This window comes from Salvelinus fontinalis, chromosome 24 (assembly GCF_029448725.1).
Source record: "Salvelinus fontinalis isolate EN_2023a chromosome 24, ASM2944872v1, whole genome shotgun sequence".
In the NCBI taxonomy this organism is placed as follows: Eukaryota; Metazoa; Chordata; class Actinopteri; order Salmoniformes; family Salmonidae; genus Salvelinus; species Salvelinus fontinalis.
This window is the reverse complement of record NC_074688.1, coordinates 29,299,033-29,323,618: the sequence shown is the minus strand read 5'-3', so window position 1 is coordinate 29,323,618 and position 24,586 is coordinate 29,299,033. Positions and strand designations below refer to the sequence as shown.

At 42.6% G+C, this 24,586-nt stretch overlaps 1 protein-coding gene across 10 annotated transcripts in view; it reads right to left on the bottom strand.

The window, feature by feature from the left end:
• Positions 1-24,586, bottom strand: part of LOC129822249 (neurobeachin-like) — a 318,368-nt gene that overhangs the window by 101,088 nt on the left and 192,694 nt on the right. The gene's annotated exons all lie outside the window — the stretch shown is intronic.

The window sequence follows — 24,586 nt, the reverse complement described above, 5'->3', positions numbered from 1 at the left end:
TCACAGACCACCAGATGACACAGATGGGGGAAACCAAACAAAAAGGAGGCTCCCTTTGTACAAACTGGGACTCCTTTCAAAAGCCATTCAGGCAACAAATTGGGTAAATCTGGCCATGCAACACTCTGGTTTTGCTCTTTTATTAGCTTCGGCTGTGCGTCACAGTAAATGAAATGAGATTTATGAGTTTTCTGCAACAATAGCTGCTTTTTAAAGTGCGAGAAGCCTATGATATCTTGGTTTTGTTAACCAGAAACACAATGTTATAGATCACAATAATTACACACATGACGTCAAGAACACGGCGCAGATTTCTCAGGTTATTATAAACTTTATAGTTTGCATCGTACAATTATTAAAGGCCAAAATATATAATAACTACTAGACAACAGCAGATATGTTGGATTATATCCTAGGATAACTTCATGATTATCAGTACCACCAAATAATGTATAAATCAGGATTTTATGTTCTCACTTATCTATGAGTCAAAAGTTTCAACAAATGATCTTCATTAACTGAGAATAAAGAACATAAATTAACTTTATTTCTTCATAAATCATATGTATAAGTTCCCTCTGTATTTATTGTAACTGTTGTCTAAATGAAACAGTAGCACTTCAAAGTGCTGTGTACTAATGTGACAGTTGTTTATGGCAACCATCTATTGTGTAATATATTCTAGCCATCTACATTCTGCGATTCATATTGACAATGATAAGCTAATTATAGCCACCGTTTTCCTTCACTGGCTCATGAAACTAGCATATGATCATCATGGCTGCTGTTCACTAAACACTATGCTGTTAGAACTGGCCTCAGATGCTAGGTAGGTTCTCTCTCTCCCCTTCTCCCTCTTTCTCTCTCTCGACATATTATGGTAGGCCTTAACACTACTCTCCCGCTCTGTTATTTTTCTTCTCCCTAAATATTATGGTATGCCCTCTCTTTCTCAATTCAATTTAATTTTTATTTATTTCACCTTTATTTAACCAGGTAGGCAAATTGAGAACACGTTCTCATTTACAATTGCGACCTGGCCAAGATAAAGCAAAGCAGTTCGACACATACAACAACACATAGTTACACATGGAGTAAAACAAACATACAGTCAATAATACAGTGAAAAATAAGTCTATATACAATATGAGCAAGTGAGGTGAGATAAGGGAGGTGAAGGCAAACAAAATATATATATATATAAATAAATAAAAATATAAAAAGGCCATGCTGGTGAAGTAAATACAATATAGCAAGTAAAAAAAAAGAAAAAAAGTAGAGATAGTAGAGATAGAAATAATGGGGTGCAAAGGAGCAAAATAAATAAATAAATAAATACAGTAGGTAAAGAGGTAGTTGTTTGGGCTAAATTATAGATGGGCTATGTACAGGTGCAGTAATCTATGAGCTGCTCTGACAGCTGGTGCTTAAAGCTAGTGAGGGAGATAAGTGTTTCCAGTTTCAGAGATTTTTGTAGTTCGTTCCAGTCATTGGCAGCAGAGAACTGGAAGGAGAGGCGGCCAAAGGAAGAATTGGTTTTGGGGGTGACCAGAGAGATATACCTGCTGGAGCGCGTGCTACAGGTAGGTGCTGCTATGGTGACCAGCGAGCTGAGATAAGGGGAGACTTTACCTAGCAGGGTCTTGTAGATGACCTGGAGCCAGTGGGTTTGACTACGAGTATGAAGCGAGGGCCAGCCAACGAGAGTGTACAGGTCGCAGTGGTGGGTAGTATATGGGGCTTTGGTGACAAAACGGATGGCACTGTGATAGACTGCATCCAATTTATTGAGTAGGGTTTTGGAGGCTATTTTGTAAATGACATCACCGAAGTCGAGGATTGGTAGGATGGTCAGTTTTACAAGGGTATGTTTGGCAGCATGAGTGAAGGATGCTTTGTTGCGGAATAGGAAGCCAATTCTAGATTTAACTTTGGATTGGAGATGTTTGATGTGAGTCTGGAAGGAGAGTTTACAGTCTAACCAGACACCTAGGTATTTGTAGTTGTCCACATATTCTAAGTCAGAGCCGTCCAGAGTAGTGATGTTGGACAGGCGGGCAGGTGCAGGCAGCGATCGGTTGAAGAGCATGTATTTAGTTTTACTTGTATTTAAGAGCAAATGGAGGCCACGGAAGGAGAGTTGCATGGCATTGAAGCTCGCCTGGAGGGTTGTTAACACAGTGTCAAAAGAAGGGCCAGAAGTATACAGAATAGTGTCGTCTGCGTAGAGATGGATCAGAGAATCACCAGCAGCAAGAGCGACATCATTGATGTATACAGAGAAGAGAGTCGGTCCAAGAATTGAACCCTGTGGCACCCCCATAGAGACTGCCAGAGGCCCGGACAACAGACCCTCCGATTTGACACACTGAACTCGATCAGAGAAGTAGTTGGTGAACCAGGCGAGGCAATCATTAGAGAAACCAAGGCTGTCGAGTCTGCCGATGAGGATGTGGTGATTGACAGAGTCAAAAGCCTTGGCCAGGTCAATGAATACGGCTGCACAGTATTGTTTCCTATCGATGGCGGTTAAGATATCGTTTATGACCTTGAGCGTGGCTGAGGTGCACCCATGACCAGCTCTGAAACCAGATTGCATAGTGGAGAAGGTATGGTGGGATTCGAAATGGTCGGTAATCTGTTTGTTGACTTGGCTTTCGAAGACCTTAGAAAGGCAGGGTAGGATAGATATAGGTCTGTAGCTGTTAGGGTCAAGAGTGTCCCCCCCTTTGCAGAGGGGGATAACCGCAGCTGCTTTCCAATCTTTGGGAATCTCAGACGACACGAAAGAGAGGTTGAAAAGGATAGTAATAGGGGTGGCAACAATTTCAGCAGATAGTTTTAGAAAAAAAGGGTCCAGATTATCTAGCCCGGCTGATTTGTAAGGGTCCAGATTTTGCAGCTCTTTCAGAACATCAGCTGACTGTATTTGGGAGAAAGAGAAATGGGGAAGGCTTGGGCGAGTAGCAGAGGGGAGGGCAGTGCTGTTGACCGGGGTAGGGGTAGCCAGGTGGAAAGCATGGCCAGCCGTAGAAAAATGCTTATTGAAATTCTCAATTATAGTGGATTTGTCGGTGGTGACAGTGTTTCCTATCTTCAGTGCAGTTGGAAGCTGGGAGGAGGTGTTCTTATTCTCCATGGACTTTACAGTGTCCCAGAACTTTTTTGAATTTGTGTTGCAGGAAGCAAATTTCTGCTTGAAAAAGCTAGCCTTGGCTTTTCTAACTGCCTGTGTATATTGGTTTCTAGCTTCCCTGAAAAGTTGCATATCACGGGGGCTGTTCGATGCTAATGCAGAACGCCATAGGATGTTTTTCTGTTGGTTAAGGGCAGTCAGGTCAGGAGAGAACCAAGGGCTATATCTGTTCCTGGTTCTAAATTTCTTGAATGGGGCATGCTTATTCAAGATGGTGAGGAAGGCATTTAAAAAAAATATCCAGGCATCCTCTACTGACGGGATGAGATCAATATCCTTCCAGGATACCTCGGCCAGGTCGATCAGAAAGGACTGCTCGCTGAAGTGTTTCAGGGAGCGTTTGACAGTGATGAGTGGAGGTCGTTTGACCGCTGACCCATTACGGATGCAGGCAATGAGGCAGTGATCGCTGAGATCTTGGTTGAAAACAGCAGAGGTGTATTTGGAGGGCAAGTTGGTTAGGATGATATCTATGAGGGTGCCCGTGTTTACGGAATTGGGGTGGTACCTGGTAGGTTCATTGATAATTTGTGTGAGATTGAGGGCATCAAGCTTAGATTGTAGGATGGCTGGGGTGTTAAGCATGTTTCAATTTAGGTCGCCTAGCAGCACGAGCAGCACGATAGATGGGGGGGCAATCAGTTCACATATGGTGTCCAGAGCACAGCTGGGGGCAGAGGGTGGTCTATAGCAGGCGGCAACGGTGAGAGACTTGTTTTTAGAGAGGTGGATTTTTAAAAGTAGAAGTTCAAATTGTTTGGGAACAGACCTGGATAGTAAAACAGAACTCTGCAGGCAATCTTTGCAGTAGATTGCGACACCGCCCCCTTTGGCCGTTCTATCTTGTCTGAAAATCTTGTAGTTGGGGATGAAAATGTCAGAATTTTTGGTGGTCTTTCTAAGCCAGGATTCAGACACGGCTAAAACATCCGGGTTGGCAGAGTGAGCTAAAGCAGTGAACAAAACAAACTTAGGGAGGAGGCTTCTAATGTTAACATGCATGAAACCAAGGCTATTACGGTTACAGAAGTCATCAAAAGAGAGCTCCTGGGGAATAGGAGTGGAGCTAGGTACTGCAGGGCCTGGATTCACCTCTACATCACCAGAGGAACAGAGGAGGAGTAGGATAAGGGTACGGCTAAAAGCTATGAGAATTGGTCGTCTAGAACGTCTAGGACAGAGAGTAAAAGGACGTTTCTGGGGGCGATAAAATAGCTTCAAGGAATAATGTACAGACAAAGGTATGGTAGGATGTGAATACAGTGGAGGTAAACCTAGGTATTGAGTGATGATGAGAGAGATATTGTCTCTAGAAACACCATTGAAACCAGGTGATGTCATCGCATATGTGGGTGGTGGAACTGAATGGTTGGATATGGTATAGTGAGCAGGGCTAGAGGCCCTACAGTGAAATAAGCCAATAAACACTAACCAGAACAGCAATGGACAAGGCATATTTACATTAAGGAGAGGCATGCTTAGCCGAGTGATCAATAAGGGTCCAGTGAGTAGAGGTTGGTTGGGGTCACGGCGATCCAGACAGCTGGCCGGGTAGATGGCTATCGGTAGCAAGATAGCATAGGATGGAGGTCTATTTTTAGACACCTCGTGCGTTTCCGTCGGTAGATTAGTGGGGTTCCGTGTCTTGTAGAGGGGATCAATCCAATTGGCAAAATAGATATAGTGACCCAAGAAAAAAAAAGAAAAAATGTCCGATATACGTATTAAGATAACAGCCGATAAGACAGCTAACGATTAGCGGGCCCCAGATGAGCGTTCAGGTAACGTCGCGACGGAGGTGCCAGTTGGATAACTCCCTCGGGCAGATAACGTCGGCAGTCAATCGTGAAGGCCCGGTGGGGCTCCGTATCTGTAGCAAAAAAAAAAAAACGGGTCCGGATAGGTGACTGTAGCCCAGGAATGGCTGATGGAACTCCTCAGCTGGCTAGCTCCGGAATAGTTTAAGTTTGCTCCGGGATCGACGTAAGCCAATAGTCACACGGTTTGCAGCTAGCTAGCTGCGAAATCAAGGTGCAAATGTCCAGAGCCTGCGGCTGAAATCCGCCGAAACTGAGAGAAAAAAAAGGCCCGGTATGCTCCGGTCCGAGTCGCGTTGCACAAAAGTGCCGGTAGATTATCGAGCTAAAGGAATAGCTGATGACCACAAAACGTGGGCAGCTGAAACACCAAAGCTAGCCAGCAAGCCGGCTAACTTCTGGGCAGCTTCAGATTAGCTTTCGGCTAGCTTTCGGCTAACTTCTGGTTAGCTTTCTGGCTAACTTCTGATTAGCCCCTGGTTAGCTTCCACTGTGGATTTTCAGATTTGAGGTAAATAATACTTTTTTTGTTGTAATTGGTGAGGCGGGTTGCAGGAAAGCTTTTGTAGTTGAGTTCTTGGATAATAAAAAAATATAAAAGATATGCGAAGAAGGTGTAAATATATATATACAGGACAAGACAGTACGAGGGAAAAAATGGAATCAGTGGGATTAATGGGCTTTATTGGCATTGGAAACATCTCTTTCTCTCTCTCTCAATTAAATTTCAATTCAACAATAAAAAATGTACAGTAAACATTACACTCACAAAAGTTACAAAATAATAAAGATATTTCAAACGTCATAGTATGTCTATATACAGTGTTGTAATGATGTGCAAATAGTTTAAGTACAAAAGGGAAGATGGAATTTGTATTTGTTGTCCTGGCAACTGGACCCTTTTTGGAACACCATTATTTTTGTCTTACTGAGATTTACTGTCAGGGCCCAGGTCTGACAGAATCTGTGCAGAATATCTAGGTGCTGCTGTAGGCCCTCCTTGGTTGGGGACAGAAGCACCAGATCCTCAGCAACCAGTAGACATTTGACTTCAGATTCTCACCAATCCTCGCCAATTCGTTGATACAGTGGGGCAAAAAAGTATTTAGTCAGCCACCAATTGTGCAAGTTCTCCCACTTAAAAAGATGAGAGAGGCCTGTAATTTTCATCATAGGTACACTTCAACTATGACAGACAAAATGAGAAAAGAAATCCTGAAAATCACATTGTAGGATTTTTTATGAATTTATTTGCAGATTTTGGTGGAAAATAAGTATTTGGTCATTAACAAAAGTTTATCTCAATACTTTGTTATATACCCTTTGTTGGCAATGACAGAGGTCAAACGTTTTCTGTAAGTTTTCACAAGGTTTTCACACACTGTTGCTGGTATTTTGGCCCATTCCTCCATGCAGATCTCCTCTAGAGCAGTGGGGTTTTGGGGCTGCTGCTGGGCAACACGGACTTTCAACTCCCTCCAAAGATTTTCTATGGGGTTGAGATCTGGAGACTGGCTAGGCCACTCCAGGACCTTGAAATGCTTCTTACGAAGCCACTCCTTCGTTGCCCGGGCGGTGTGTTTGGGATCATTGTCATGCTGAAAGACCCAGCCACGTTTCATCTTCAATGCCCTTGCTGATGGTAGGCTTTGTTACTTTGGTCCCAGCTCTCTGCAGGTCATACACTAGGTCCCCCCGTGTGGTTCTGGGATTTTTGCTCACCGTTCTTGTGATCATTTTGACCCCACGGGGTGAGATCTTGCGTGGAGCCCCAGATCGAGGGAGATTATCAGTGGTCTTGTATGTCTTCCATTTCCTAATAATTGCTCCCACAGTTGATTTCTTCAAACCAAGCTGCTTACCTATTGCAGATTCAGTCTTCCCAGCCTGGTGCAGGTCTACAATTTTGTTTCTGGTGTCCTTTGACAGCTCTTTGGTCTTGGCCATAGTGGAGTTTGGAGTGTGACTGTTTGAGGTTGTGGGCAGGTGTCTTTTATACTGATAACAAGTTCAAACAGGTGCCATTAATACAGGTAACGAGTGGAGGACAGAGGAGCCTCTTAAAGAAGAAGTTACAGGTCTGTGAGAGCCAGAAATCTTGCTTGTTTGTAGGTGACCAAATACTTATTTTCCACCATAATTTGCAAATTAATTCATTAAAAATCCTACAATCTGATTTTCTGGATTTTTTTTCTTCTCATTTTGTCTGTTAAAGTTGAAGTGTACCTATGATGAAAATTACAGGCCTCTCTCATCTTTTTAAGTGGGAGAACTTGCACAATTGGTGGCTGACTAAATACTTTTTTGCCCCACTGTATATATGTTGAAGAGTGTGGGGCTTAAGCTGCACCCCTGTCTTGTGTGTGTTTTTTGCCAATTTTAACTGCACACTTGTTGTTTGTGTACATGGATTTTCTAATGTCTTACTGTATATTTTATCATTTATAGGATACCATCATCCCCACAGGCCTTTAAGGGTTGGAGGGTTTGAATTTGTCCTGTAGTTCATTTAATATAATTGGACAATCCAGTGGGTTCTGGTAGTCTTTAATAGTTAATTCTAAGATTTGTATTTGATCATGTATATTTTTTTGCTGTTTGTTATTTGTTATATAACCAAAAGGATTGGAGAAGTGGTTTATCCATACATATTCATTTTGGATAGATAACTCTTTGTGTTGTTGTTTGTTTAGAGTTTTCCAATTTTCCCAAAGTGGTTTGATTCTATGGATTCTTCAATTACATTGAGCTGATTTCTGATGTGCTGTTCCTTCTTTATCTGTAGTGTATTTCTGTATTGTTTTAGTGACCATAGTGAAGGCGTTGGCTCAGGTTTTCTGGGTCTCTATGTGTTTGGTTGGATGGGTTTCTCAATTTCTTTCTTAGGTTTTTGCATTCTTCACCAAACCATTTGTCATTGTTGTTAATTTTCTTAGGTTGTCTGCTTGATTTTTTTTTGATTTGATTGGGAAGCTGAGAGCTCAAATATTCTGTTTAGGTTTTCTACTGCCAAGTTTACACCTTCACTATTAGAGTGAAACCTTTAGTCCAGGAACTTTTCTAGAAGGGAATGAATTTGTTGTTGCCTAATTGTTTTTTTTGCCACACTATTTTCCTTCCATCTATTGCATTTCTTAATATTATTCAGTTCCTTTGGCTTTGATGGCTCATGATTCAGCATAGCTCTAAGGGACTCTTTGTTGAGGTCAGTGATAAAGTAGTCTACAGTACTACTGCCAAGAGTTGAGCTATAGGTGTACCTATCATAGGAGTCCCCTCGAAGCCTACTATTGACTATGTACATACCCAGCGTCCGACAGAGCTGCAGGAGTTGTGACCGGTTTTTGCTGGTCATGTTGTCGTACTTGTGTCTCGGGGGGCATATGGGGGAGGGAATGTTGTCACCTGCAGATAGGTGTTTGTCCCCCTGTGTGCTGAGGGTGTCAGGTTCTTGTCCAGTTCTGGCATATAGGTCGCCACAGACTAGTACATGTCCACGAGCCTGGAAATTGTTGATCTCCACCTCTAGGATGGAGAAGCTGTATGGGGATTCTATTGGAGGGGGGGGCTAAAGGTAGCACACATGAGGACATTTTTCTCTGTTGAGATCATTTCCTGATTAATTTATAGCCAGATGTAAAATGTTCCTGTTTTGATTTAATTTAATGGAGTGAGGTAGGTCTGCTCCATACTAAATTAGCATACCCCCTGAGTCTCCTCCCTGTTTCACACATGGTAGTTTGGTGGATGGGACTACCAGCTCTCGGTAGCCTAATGGGCAACCAGTGTGTCCATCTCCTTTATACCATGTTTCTTGTAGGATGACAATGTCTGTATTTCCAATTTCTTTGATGAAGTCCGGTTTCCTGCTCTTTAGGTCAAAGGCATATGACCTCAGACCTTGTATATTCCAGGATGAGATAGTAAAAGCTTTGTGTTCCATAGTGTCTAGTGTTGTTTTTGTGTGGTTTAGGTCCGGACCATAACAGTAGGTGTGAGCAGAGCATGTCGAGCATCTAATACATACCTCTTAGGTCGCAGGATGGGGCTTGGGCGGGTGTAATAGTGGGGGTTGGACCTGTTGCTCTGCTCACGGCCTGGGCATATGTCCTGCTGTCATGTTGAGGTTCTTGCCGCATGGGGTAGGCAGAAGGGGCATAGGTCTGATATGGGGGGGGGGGGGGGGGGGGGCTATATAGGGTGTGGCCAGGGTTTGCTTGGGGTGGTCTTAACTGGTTGGTGTGTGGCTGGTGATGCTGTGGTCTGGGTGTATGTCCTCTTGGCGTGGGTTCTCTCAGTGTCCTTCGGGAGGGGGTCTTGCAGGTCTGGGAGGGTGTCTCGCTGGTCTGGGCAGGGTGTCCGTTACTCTGTTGCTCCTGTGTGAGGTGCTGGGGCTGCGGTTGAGGGTGATGTCCTTCAGGGTCCTGGCAAAAGTTGGGATTGCTGCCTTGTAGAGGTGGATCTGGTCGTAAAGGCTGTTCAAGTCCAGGGTGGAATGGTGGGTCAGGTAGACATTAGGTTTTTAGGCACAGTCTCGCGAAATGCTTGCATTCACCCACTGTATGGTGGCAGCGTGAAAGTCTTTTCATGGTAGCAGGGTGGAGATAACCACTTGTGCGTTGGGGAAAGTGGAAGAAGCTTTTTCAATCACTCCTTGAGTGCTGTTGCCACCCTTTCCTGCTAGGCCCTCAGGTCATGTGTGCCCATGTGAATCATGATGTGGCTGGACCCTAGTCTGTCCTCTGACAACAGCTTACCAGGGCATGCCTAGTGTTTGGCCACCAGAGTTTAGCCACTTTGTGTTTGGGAAAAAGTTTATCCTCTTGAATGTATTTGCCATTTGAGTCAATGAGAAAAACAATCTCTGGATGTTGTGTGTCCTCAGTGGATGTGTGTGGGGGGGTGGGGTGTATCAGGAGGGCTATCGGGGAGCTGACAGGAGAGCTGTTAGGAGGGGGTGGGGTCTATTGGGTTGGTGGGTCCTGTGTTGTCTGTCCCATTGTGGTGTTGAGGTTGTGGTCTGAGGTGGGCTGTTCTGCTGGCTTGTATGGGGGAGTGTCCTGCTCTCTCTCTCTCAGCTTTCTGACCTCGCCCTTCAGTGCCATGTGTGCCTCTAAGTTCTCCCACCTCAGTCCGTAGAGCAGCCAGCTCTCTCAGACAGCCATCCATCTGCACTTTCTGCCCTCTGGGTCTTGTTGGGGGGGGTGTTATTGTACTGGTCTGTTTTGTGGGTTTCCTCTGTCTGGATTGTGTGGACTGTACTGTCCTTGAGGAGCTTTATTTTGTACTTATTCCTTGCTTAATCTCTCTCCATATAATGGTAGTCTTTAACCCTACTCTCCATATAATGGTAGGCTTTAACCCTCTCTCTCTCTCCATATAATGGTAGGCTTAAACCCTCTCTCTCCATATAATGGTAGGCTTTAACCCTACTCTCTCTCTCCATATAATGGTAGGCTTTAACCCTCTCTCTCCATATAATGGTAGGCCATAACCGTCTCTCTCTCTCCATATAATGGTAGGCTTTAACCCTACTCTCTCTCTCCATATAATGGTAGGCCATAACCGTCTCTCTCTCTCCATATAATGGTAGGCTTTAACCCTACTCTCTCTCCATATAATGGTAGGCTTTAACCCTCTCTCTCCATATAATGGTAGGCTTTAACCCTACTCTCTCTCTCCATATAATGGTAGGCCTTAACCGTCTCTCTCTCTCTCTCTCCAAATAATGATAGGCTTTAACTCTACTCTCTCTCCATATAATGGTAGGCTTTAACCCTACTCTCTCTCCATATAATGGTAGGCTATAACCCTACTCTCTCTCCATATAATGGGAGGCCTTAACCCTCTCTCTCCATATAATGGTAGGCCTTAACCCTCTCTCTCCATATAATGGTAGGTCTTAACCCTCTCTCTCCATATAATGGTAGGCATTAACTCCACTCTCTCTCCATATAATGGTAGGCTTTTTAACCCTACTCTCTCTCCATATAATGGTAGGCTTTAATCCTACTCTCTCTCTACATATAATGGGAGGCCTTAACCCTATTCTCTCTCTACATATAATGGTAGGCCTTAACCCTCTCTCTCCATATAATGGTAGGTCTTAACCCTCTCTCTCCATATAATGGTAGGCATTAACTCCACTCTCTCTCCATATAATGGTAGGCTTTTTAACCCTACTCTCTCTCCATTTTATGGTAGGCCTTAACCCTACTCTCTCTCTACATATAATGGTAGGCCTTAACCCTACTCTCTCTCTCCATTTTATGGTAGGCATTAACAAAACGCTCTCTCTCTCCATATAATGGTAGCCATTAACCCTACTCTCTCTCTCCATATAATGGTAGGCATTAACCCTACTCTCTCTCTCCATATAATGGTAGGCATTAACCCTACTCTCTCTCTCTACATATAATGGTAGGCATTAACCCTACTCTCTCTCTACATATAATGGTAGGCATTAACCCTACTCTCTCTCTACATATAATGGTAGGTCTTAACCCTCTCTCTCCATATAATGGTAGGAATTAACCGTACTCTCTCTCTCTACATATAATGGTCGGCCTTCACCCTACTCTCTCTCTCTACATATAATGGTAGGCCTTAACCCTACTCTCTCTCTACATATAATGGTAGGCCTTAACCCTACTCTCTCTCTCTCTACATATAATGGTAGGCATTAACCCTACTCTCTCTCTCTCTCTACATATAATGGTAGGCATTAACCCTACTCTCTCTCTCTCTACATATAATGGTAGGCATTAACCCTACTCTCTCTCTCCATATAATGGTAGGCATTAACCCTACTCTCTCTCTCTCCATATAATGGTAGGCCTTAACCCTACTCTCTCTCTACATATAATGGTAGGCATTAACCCTACTCTCTCTCTAAATATAATGGTAGGTCTTAACCCTCTCTCTCCATATAATGGTAGGCATTAACTCCACTCTCTCTCCATATAATGGTAGGCTTTTTAACCCTACTCTCTCTCCATATAATGGTAGGCTTTAAACCTACTCTCTCTCTACATATAATGGTAGGCATTAACCCTACTCTCTCTCTCCATATAATGGTAGCCATTAACCCTACTCTCTCTCTCCACATAATGGTAGGCCTTAACCCTACTCTCTCTCTCCATATAATGGTAGGCATTAACCCTACTCTCTCTCTCTCCGTCTCTCTCTCTCTCCATATAATGGTAGGCATTAACCCTACTCTCTCTCTCCATATAATGGTAGGCCTTAACCCTACTCTCTCTCTCCATATAATGGTAGGCATTAACCCTACTCTCTCTCTCCATATAATGGTAGGCATTAACCCTACTCTCTCTCTCCATATAATGGTAGGCATTAACCCTACTCTCTCTCTCCATATAATGGTAGGCATTAACCCTACTCTCTCTCTCCATATAATGGTAGGCATTAACCCTACTCTCTCTCTCTCCATATAATGGTAGGCCTTAACCCTACTCTCTCTCTACATATAATGGTAGGCATTAACCCTACTCTATCTCTCTCCATATAATGGTAGGCCTTAACCCTACTCTCTCTCTCTCTACATATAATGGTAGGCATTAACCCTACTCTCTCTCTCTCCGTGTCTCTCCCTCTACATATAATGGTAGGCATTAACCCAAGTCTCTCTCTCTCTACATAACCCTACTCTCTCTCTACATATAATGGTAGGCATTAACCCTACTCTCTCTCTCTGTCTCTCTCTCTCTACATATAATGGTAGGCATTAACCCTACTCTCTCTCTCCCCGTCTCTCTCCCTCTACATATAATGGTAGGCATTAACCCAAGTCTCTCTCTCTCTCTACATATAATGGTAGGCCTTAACCCTACTCTCTCTCTCTACATATAATGGTAGGAATTAACCGTACTCTCTCTCTCTACATATAATGGTAGGCCTTCACCCTACTCTCTCTCTCTACATATAATGGTAGGCCTTAACCCTACTCTCTCTCTACATATAATGGTAGGCCTTAACCCTACTCTCTCTCTCTACATATAATGGTAGGCATTAACCCTACTCTCTCTCTCTCTCTACATATAATGGTAGGCATTAACCCTACTCTCTCTCTCTCTACATATAATGGTAGGCATTAAACCTACTCTCTCTCTCTCCGTCTCTCTCTCTCTACATATAATTGTAGGCATTAACCCTACTCTCTCTCTCTCTCTACATATAATGGTATGCATTAACCCCACTCTCTCTCTCTCCGTCTCTCTCTCTCTACATATAATGGTAGGCATTAACACTACTCTCTCTCTCTCTCTCTACATATAATGGTAGGCATTAACCCTACTCTCTCTCTCTCTACATATAATGGTAGGCATTAACCCTACTCTCTCTCTCTCCGTCTCTCTCTCTCTACATATAATGGTAGGCATTAACCCAAGTCTCTCTCTCTCTCTCTACATATAATGGTAGGCCTTAACCCTACTCTCTCTCTCTACATATAATGGTAGGCATTAACCCTACTCTCTCTCTACATATAATGGTAGGCATTAACCCTACTCTCTCTCTCTCCGTCTCTCTACATATAATTGTAGGCATTAACCCTACTCTCTCTCTACATATAATGGAAGGCCTTAACCCTACTCTCTCTCTCTACATATAATGGTAGGCCTTAACCCTACTCTCTCTCTCTACATATAATGGTAGGCATTAACCCTACTCTCTCTCTACATATAATGGTAGGCATTAACCCTACTCTCTCTCTCCGTCTCTCTCTCTCTACATATAATGGTAGGCATTAACCCTACTCTCTCTCTCTCCGTCTCTCTCTCTCTACATATTATGGTAGGCCTTAACCCTACTCTCTCTCTCTCCGTCTCTCTCTCTCTACATATTATGGTAGGCCTTAACCCTACTCTCTCTCTACATATAATGGTAGGCATTAACCCTACTCTCTCTCTCTCCGTCTCTCTCTCTCTACATATAATGGTAGGCCTTAACCCTACTCTCTCTCTCTCCGTCTCTCTCTCTCTACATATTATGGTAGGCCTTACCCCTACTCTCTCTCTCTCTCTACATATAATGGTAGGCCTTAACCCTACTCTCTCTCTCTCCGTCTCTCTTTCTCTACATATTATGGTAGGCCTTAACCCAACTCTCTCTCTCTACATATAATGGTAGGCCTTAACCCTACTCTCTCTCTCTCCGTCTCTCTCTCTCTACATATTATGGTAGGCATTAACCCAAGTCTCTTTCTCTCCGTCTCTCTCTCTCTACATATAATGGTAGGCCTTAACCCTACTCTCTCTCTACATATAATGGTAGACATTAACCCTACTCTCTCTCTCTCTCTACATATTTTGGTAGGCCTTAACCCAACTCTCTCTCTCTCTACATATAATGGTAGGCCTTAACCCTACTCTCTCTCTCTCTACATATAATGGCAGGCATTAACCCTACTCTCTCTCTCTCCGTCTTTCTCTACATTTTATGGTAGGCATTAACCCAAGTCTCTCTCTCTCTCTCCATATAATGGTAGGCATTAACCCTACTCTCTCTCTCCATATAAAGGTAGGCCTTAACCCTACTCTCTCTCTCCATATAATGGTAGACATTAACCCTACTCTCTCTCTCCATATAATGGTAGGCATTAACCCTACTCTCTCTCTCCATATAATGGTAGGCATTAACCCTACTCTCTCTCTCCATATAATGGTAGGCATTAACCCTACTCTCTCTCTCCATATAATGGTAGGCATTAACCCTACTCTCTCTCGCTCTACATATAATGGTAGGCCTTAACCCTACTCTCTCTCTACATATAATGGTAGGCATTAACCCTACTCTCTCTCTCTCCGTCTCTCTCTCTCTACATATAATGGTAGGCCTTACCCCTACTCTCTCTCTCTCTACATATAATGGTAGGCATTAACCCTACTCTCTCTCTCTCTCTACATATAATGGTAGGCCTTAACCCTACTCTCTCTCTCTACATATAATGGTAGGCCTTCACCCTACTCTCTCTCTCTACATATAATGGTAGGCCTTAACCCTACTCTCTCTCTCTACATATAATGGAAGGCCTTAACCCTACTCTCTCTCTCTACATATAATGGTAGGCCTTAACCCTACTCTCTCTCTCTACATATAATGGTAGGCATTAACCCTACTCTCTCTCTACATATAATGGTAGGCATTAACCCTACTCTCTCTCTCCGTCTCTCTCTCTCTACATATAATGGTAGGCATTAACCCTACTCTCTCTCTCTCCGTCTCTCTCTCTCTACATATAATGGTAGGCCTTAACCCTACTCTCTCTCTCTCCGTCTCTCTCTCTCTACATATTATGGTAGGCCTTAACCCAACTCTCTCTCTCTCTCTACATATAATGGTAGGCCTTAACCCTACTCTCTCTCTCTCCGTCTCTCTTTCTCAACATATTATGGTAGGCCTTAACCCAACTCTCTCTCTCTCTCTACATATAATGGTAGGCCTTAACCCTACTCTCTCTCTCTCCGTCTCTCTCTCTCTACATATTATGGTAGGCATTAACCCAAGTCTCTCTCTCTCCGTCTCTCTCTCTCTACATATAATGGTAGGCCTTAACCCTACTCTCTCTCTACATATAATGGTAGACATTAACCCTACTCTCTCTCTCATATAATGGTAGGCATTAACCCTACTCTCTCTCTCTCCGTCTCTCTCTCTCTATATATTATGGTAGGCATTAACCCAAGTCTCTCTCTCTCCGTCTCTCTCTCTCTACATATTATGGTAGGCCTTAACCCTACTCTCTCTCTACATATAATGGTAGGCATTAACCCTACTCTCTCTCTCCGTCTCTCTCTCTCTACATATTATGGTAGGCCTTAACCCTACTCTCTCTCTCCATATAATGGTAGGCCTTAACCCTACTCTCTCTCTCCATATAATGGTAGGCCTTAACCCTACTCTCTCTCAACATATTATGGTAGGCATTAACCCAAGTCTCTCTCTCTCTCTCTACATATAATGGTAGGCATTAACCCTACTCTCTCTCTCCATATAATGGTAGGCATTAACCCTTGTCTCTCTCTCCATATAATGGTAGGCATTAACCCTACTCTCTGTCTCTCTCCGTCTCTCTCTCTCTACATATAATGGTAGGCATTAACCCTACTCTCTCTCTCTCTCTGTCTCTCTCTCTACATATAATGGTAGGCCTTAACCCTACTCTCTGTCTCTCTCCGTCTCTCTCTCTCTACATATAATGGTAGGCATTAACCCTACTCTCTCTCTACATATAATGGTTGGCATTAACCCTACTCTCTCTCTCTCCGTCTCTCTCTCTCTACATATAATGGTAGGCCTTAACCCTACTCTCTCTCTCTCCGTCTCTCTCTCTCTGCATATAATGGTAGGCATTAACCCTACTCTCTCTCTCTCTCTCTCTCCGTCTCTCTCTCTCTACATATAATGGTAGGCCTTAACCCTACTCTCTCTCCTCCTCTCCTCTCTCTCCCCCTGTCACTACAATCTGCATAGAGAGACATTTGTCATCATTAGCTGGGCACTGACAGTTGGCACCCAGCTATTCACATCTCCACCACGGGCAATTACGAACCCTTCAGGCCTTATTTGGGTAACATGGCCTAATTTCATCATGGCCCAGCCACCAGCATTTCATTACAACACAATCCTCTTTTATCCCTCCCTTTGTCTTTGTTTTCTGCTGCTCTGCTGTGTGCTCTTATGCTGGAAACACATGGCGTTGAAGGGAGAGAAGGGCTGTGCAATTAATGTGAGATTCATAATGGGCTCCTGCGCTGCAGTAAAGATGCTCTGGTGGAGTATCACAGGGTAACACAGGGTCAGTGGGCCCATGATTACAGTGTCCACCTTTAGACAGGAGAGGAGACGTCTCCTACACATGAAGATTAATCACTCTGCCTCTGTTGCTTTCCACTCTATATACGAGATGATTTGTTGCTTTCCGCTCCTTATAGGGAGGAGGAAGGTGCCTCCACATGTTAGTTCTTATATATACATATATTACACTGTGTACAAAACATTAGGAACACCTGCTCTTTCCATGGCATAGACTGACCAGGTGAATCCAGGTGAAAGTTATGATCCCTTATTGATGTCACCTGTTAAATCACCTTCAATCAGTGTAGATGAAGGGGGGGAGACAGGTTAAAGAGGGATTTTTAAGCCTTGAGACAATAGAGACATGGATTGTGTATGTGTGCCTTTGAACGGGGTATGGTAGTAGGTGCCAGGCGAACAGGTTCGAGTGTGTCAAGAACTGGAACGCTGTTGGGTTGAGATGGTTTGGGATGAGCTGGACCACAGAGTGAAGGAAAAGCAGCCAACAAGTGCTCAACATGTGTTTGAACTCCTTCAAGTCTGTTGGAAAAGCATTCCTCATGAAGCTGGTTGAGAGAATGCTATGAGTGTGCAAAGCTGTCATCAAGTCAAAGGGTGGCTACTTTGAAGAATCTCAATTATATTTTGATTTGTTTAACACTGTATTGGTTACTACATGATTCCATATGTGTAATTTCAGAATTTTGATGTCTTCACTATAATTATACAATATAGAAAATAGTAAAAATAAAGAAAAACCCTGGAATGAGTAGGTGTCCAAACGTTTGACTGGTACTGTATATATATATATATATATATATTGCATTACAAAAACAAACATGAGGGGGCATCTTTCCTCTCTCTGGCAAAACAGACTGGAGATTATACTATAAACTAGTCTACATCAAACCACAAGCCTTTACAATGCTGCTGCTCTAACGACATACCACAAGCCTTTACAATGCTGCTGCTCTAACAACAAACCACAAGCCTTTACAATGCTGCTGCTCTAACGACATACCACAAGCCTTTACAATGCTGCTGCTCTAACGACAAACCACAAGCCTTTACAATGCTGCTGCTCTAACGACATACCACAAGCCTTTACAATGCTGCTGCTCTAACGACAAACCACAAGCCTTTACAATGCTGCTGCTCTAACGACATACCACAAGCCTTAACAATGCTGCTGCTCTAACGACATACCACAAGCCTTTACAATGCTGCTGCTCTAACGACATACCACAAGCCTTAACAATGCTGCTGCTCTAACGACATACCACAAGCCTTAACAATGCTGCTGCTCTAACGACATACCACAAGCCTTTACAATGCTGCTGCTCTAACGACATCTCACAAGCCTTTACAATGCTGCTGCTCTAACGACATACCACAAGCCTTAACAATGCTGCTGCTCTAACGACATACCACAAGCCTTTACAATGCTGCTGCTCTAACGACATACCACAAGCCTTTACAATGCTGCTGCTCTAACGACATACCACAAGCCTTTACAATGCTGCTGCTCTAACAACATCTCACAAGCCTTTACAATGCTGCTGCTCTAGCGACAAACCACAAGCCTTTACAATGCTGCTGCTCTAACGACATACCACAAGCCTTTACAATGCTGCTGCTCTAACGACATACCACAAGCCTTTACAATGCTGCTGCTCTAACAACATACCACAAGCCTTTACAATGCTGCTGCTCTAACGACATACCACAAGCCTTTACAATGCTGCTGCTCTAACGACATACCACAAGCCTTTACAATGCTGCTGCTCTAACGACAAACCACAAGCCTTTACAATGCTGCTGCTCTAACAACATACCACAAGCCTTAACAATGCTACTGCTCTAACGACATACCACAAGCCTTTACAATGCTGCTGCTCTAACGACATACCACAAGCCTTAACAATGCTGCTGCTCTAACAACATACCACAAGCCTTAACAATGCTGCTGCTCTAACAACATACCACAAGCCTTAACAATGCTACTGCTCTAACGACAAACCACAAGCCTTAACAATGCTGCTGCTCTAACAACAAACCACAAGCCTTAACAATGCTGCTGCTCTAACAACATACCACAAGCCTTAACAATGCTGCTGCTCTAACAACAAACCACAAGCCATAACAATGCTGCTGCTCTAACAACTTCACAACAACAGCAGAGATATGAACAGATAACAGAATAATAACGTAGCAGGACACAGCTCCCGTCTCTTACTAACACCTTAACACTGTTATGCACAACAGATACAGAGTTTATCTGTGTGATTATACAGACAGGGGAAGCCACAGTCTGCATCCCAAACGGCATCCTATTCCCTATGTAGTGCACATATAGAAAATACCACGGACCCTGGTCAAAAGTAGTACACGATAGAGGGAATAGGGTGCCATTTGAGATGCAACCATAACCTAAGCATTTCTACACAGTAATGCCATGGGCACATACTAAAACAGAAAAATGTATGATCGTTCACAGAACGTTATCCACTTTTTTAAATGGCATACCTCTGATAATACCTCTCATTTTCTGTGTTATTATGCAAAGCCGTGTTGGCAAATGAAACGAAATTATATTTAATTATATTAATGCTAAATTGATGCAAATAAATGTGTGTCATTAATCAGAAAGGCTGACAAGCATTCCATATTGAGGAGAGGAGGGAGGCGGGTGGTGGAGGAGCTGAGATAATTCATTAATTTTCATAATTTCCCCTGTTCTTCTCTCTCTTCTCTCTTCTCTCTCTCACTCTCCCTCTCTCTCTCTCTCTCGCTCTCTCTCTCGCTCTCCCTCTTTCACAGAAATACACACCAAAGTTCTGTTATTCTGATGTGTTTTCTGTAACGCCACCGGGCTGTAGCCTGATGGTATGTAGTATATGAGACCTAGCCTGGGCCCTAGCTGATCACAAGAAGGTCCTTCAGAGCCTCTGGCTGTGTTGTCCCGTCTCCTCACTACTCACACAGAGAGGCTGCTGACACGAGGGCTCTGTCTCAATCCGTCTCTATGCAACATCTAGCATCCTTTGTCCTTGCCTCCTAAATCATATTAAAGGTCCAAAGTCCCTCCCCGCTGACCTTTTTCTCCAATGTGTTTTGAGAAGGATGTGAGGTCAGAGGATGTGAGGAATCAAGGAAATATGAATTGAGAAAGAGCCGGGGAGGGAGGAGTCAAACACAGGGAGGCTGCTGACACGAGGAGGGGGTATAACAGATGAAGAAAGAGGGGTCGGAGATACAGAGGGGGCCGGGGTGGAGGAAGGATCCAGAGGGTGGAAGACACAAGGCCCAGAAATTAACGGGCTACCCCACAGAGACACCATATTGTCTGGAATAATGATATTCTGATTATTAAAAACCCCAATGACAATGTCATTTTGAGATTAATACATTGTGTGGGGGGACATGTCAAAGTGAGTCCCCATCCCGAGAGGGTTAAGTGTATTATTCATCCCAGTGTGAGGCCTAATGCTGATCACACATGTCTTAAATGCCACCCTCTAAATCTGAGTCCTATTGCACTGCCACTCCATTAGAGACTGTTGGTATAATCTGGAGTTGACTTGGTGACTGAACCTCTCCTTGGCTGCCTTCCATCCCCAGTCCTCTATAATGCACAGCGAGATAGATGACAGAATAACATGGATGACCCTATTTCTCATGTTCTAAAAGGATTATCAATAGAGAGACACACTGACTATTAATATCCTCAATTAGTTGACTGTAATGGCCACATTATGATGCTGTTATTACTATTGAGACTTTTAAATTGTTAATATGGTCTTAAATTAATTTGGTCTGTCTTAATAAAATTAATATTATTATGGTTTTAGCTGGGGTTGGTCTTAACCATTTATACTAATGGTGTCTATCATGCACCACAGTACTGTACATTTATAAAAACTGTATTTTTATATAGTAAATGTTTACACTGTCTGGGGCGATGGATTTGTGGCATCGAAAATGTATGTTATATTGTCAATTTAGACTTGTAATTGTCAAACTGAAAAATCTCATGTCCAGTTTCAGGCCGCGTGTGTGTGCGTGATAAACTATGGTGTCATCACAAAGCCATTTCGGCTATTAGACAAGAACTGTTGACCCCATTTCAGGACACTGACAGGAGGATCAGTCTTACTAAAAGAAAGAGAAAAATGAAGAATGGAGGGGAAAAGGAGAAGTGCAGTAAAAACAAAGAAGCCTTCTACACAAAGAGGCTGGGTCACATGGTAGGAAGTAGAAGTCATTGTATTGATTTACACAATCAGACATAAAGCTGGAGGGTCAGAGACCGGACTGATGTTATTCTGGGTCAGAATAGAAAAAGGCCCCATACTACAGTCATGCATTGGGCTGTGGGGTCAGAAATAGGTTCTATTGAAGTTAGGCCGGGTCAGAGTTAGGCGCTAACCCATATCTGATATACACAGAGACCATACAGGATAGTGTAGATCTGAGTAGAGTAGAACATGTATTTAGTGTAGATCTATAGTAAAGTAGACCAAATTGCTATATAGTGTAGATTTGTGTAGAGTAGACCAGGGGTCTTTTCAGAATGGTGTGCAATGTTTCATTCACACACAAACGTACCTCAAAGGCTGTTGAAGAACATTGCACACTGTTTTGGGGAAACGTGTCATTCAGTACAAACCGTCACGCAACGTAGCAAACGCTGAACCGAACTGAACGCACCTCGGGTTGTTAGATCTAAACATGAACATTTACATGTAGATCTGTGTAGAGTAGTCCAGGTTGTTACATGTAGATCTGTGTAGAGTAGTCCAGATTGTTACATGTAGATCTGTGTAGAGTAGTCCAGGTTGTTACATATAGATCTGTGTAGAGTAGTCCAGGTTGTTACATGTAGATCTGTGTAGAGTAGTCCAGGTTGTTACATGTAGATCTGTGTAGAGTAGTCCAGGTTGTTACATGTAGATCTGTGTAGAGTAGTCCAGGTTGTTAGATCTAAGCAGCCACATGCTTTAGATTAAAGAGGTGATAATCCTGAAGAAAAGCCCCTCCTCTATCACGTAGAGGGATGACCAGCCTCATGGCCACACTGACACACACACACATACACACACACAAACTTGGAGTTGGAAGTAGACTCTAAACTAGTTTGGCTCTAATAAAGGCCAGTATACCTGCTGATCTACACAGAGATAGATAGAGAGAGAGAGAGAGAGAGAGAGAGAGAGAGAGAGAGAGAGAGAGAGAGAGAGAGAGAGAGAGAGAGAGAGAGAGAGAGAGAGAGAGAGAGAGAGAGAGAGAGAGAGAGAGAGAGAGAGAGAGAGAGAGAGAGAGAGAGAGAGAGAGAGAGATGGAAAAGAGGTGCAGGTTTTCCTCCTATCTCTCTCCACATGGAACCAGTATAGAATTTCCTACATTCGCAGAACACTCCATGAAAGTGACTAAGAAAAATCTACACTGGGAAGTGGTAGCTAGTACCTAGTTTTGTCAATATCTATCCCCAAACGATTTATGTTGACTATCAATCTAAAATAATAATTAAGGTCATGAATATAATAAACTATATTTCACACTTAATTTGAATTAATATTTTCGTAGTAGACCTTTAGATGGGCCTAGAGTAATGATGTGTTCTCTTGGCAATGTCTATCTATCCCAGCACCCCCATGTGTTGTCATATCTGTAATACCTGCCTGGTAACAGTGGGACATTAATTATGATTGGGCTGATGCTGCTGACAGAGACTTCCAGACTGGCTGGCATGATAGTGGGAGACACCTATCCATCACACACACACACACACACACACACACACACACACACACACACACACACACACACACACACACACACACACACACACACACACACACACACACACACACACACACACACACACACACACACACACACACACACACACACACACACACACACACCACCGGAACTGACAAGGTGCAGTCTATCCTGATAAATTGTGGTTCAGTGCAGCAAAGTGTTGGTGCAGATGAGTGTAAACGTCGTTGTGTTCTGTACCTGCTCTCTGCAACTTTGCCGTTTGACGACTTCTTCAAAGCTCATACTGAACCTTCAAAGACGGGAAGCTACGATGATTACTACTTTTAAAGCTAGAGATGGTTCCGAGATAGGGAGATGGTTCGGTGATAACTACAGGGATTGTTCGGTGATCTGGTGTGGGGGAAGGACTTATTTACTGTGCAGAAATGTGCAGCAATTTCGTCTGCATAAAAATATCTAGTCTACTGGTGCTGTGCATAAATGTGTCTTGCTTCCATTGAGGTCTTGATAACATAATAATCTGTTTTATATTAGTAATACGATTGGAATAGTTAAGTATTTTTGTAGCAGTAACATGAATATTGTAGACCTAGCCTATGTTGTGTTGCCTATGTAGGCCTCATTTACTTCTGCTGAAAATACTAGGCCTACTCAAGTCAATTATATATATTTATATATATATAGGCTAAAATAATCATCATAATAATAATAATGATAAAGTATAGTTTTCTTTTCTTTGCAATTGTTTAATTTTGTTTAATTTGTTCTATCATCATATTCGTGATAATTGTAAACACTGTTCACACAACACTCCCCTGGAATGATGCCCACAATGTACAACATCAATCATTTATAACGGCCTTATGAAAACCTTGTGTTCACAATCTGTTTTTGCAAACAAAACGCCGTTATACAATATTGTGAACTAAAAAATTGTCGGAATCGAGTATTTCATCGAACTAACAAGATGATTGCAATAAAATATTTACCAATGCTGAAAAAGAATACATATTGGAAATATATTAAAATGCCTACACATGTTCAGATTAAAGTCTTACAAAACAGTGGTATAGCTAAAGGACATTTCTATGCCATCTTAATTTTTCTTCAATGAAAAGATGAGTGTCCTACTTAATTTGACAAGTTCATCCTTCAATTAATGAGGAACATTAGGCCTATTTCATACATTGAAATAACGAAAAATATTTACATTCAAATTCAAAAAGGTCTTCATTGAAAAGTAGGCCGGAAGACGTATTTTATTGCGTTGAATAGCGTATACAACGACACTGTAAAAAAAAAAAGAACTTCTAAAGGGCTTTGTACCTTTATGTTATCATTAGCCTATTTATGCTGGAAAAGAAAACTGGGGAAATTAACCGGTCCACTATTTGTAACTACTACAATGTTCCAGGCATACATGCATTATTGTCAAAATAACCAGCGTGTGATTTCACAGGCCTAATAATTATACAATAGCCTAGCCTACTGATATGCTGAAGACGTAAATCCATCTAATATAGGTTATTTCAACATGTAGTAGGATGTTTTTTTCTCCGGGCACTGCATTCCAAATTCCTATTTGAAATGTCCCTGTTGAATAGATTTAGCAGTGCGAATCGTCTGTCAAAGCAAACAATCAAATAAAAGACATAACCCCACGCAACGATTGTCATCAAATATGTCATTCTAGTCGTCGTGTCTAATATTAGATCAGCTACCATTCTTAGGCTGTGGACAATACAGACACACTAATCTACAAGAATAAAACAAAACGATAATCTGAGAAAGCAAGAAAATAAACACGAGAAAAATGCTACTCAATTAAAATGTGTTTTATTCCAAAACAAATAAATAAGCAAAACATTGGCATATTTTATAGCCTACCTACTGTAGCATACAAACAAGCAGTCTAAAATGAGCAGTTGAAGAAAATCCGTTAAAATGTCAAAAAGACTTCCTGAAAGTGGGC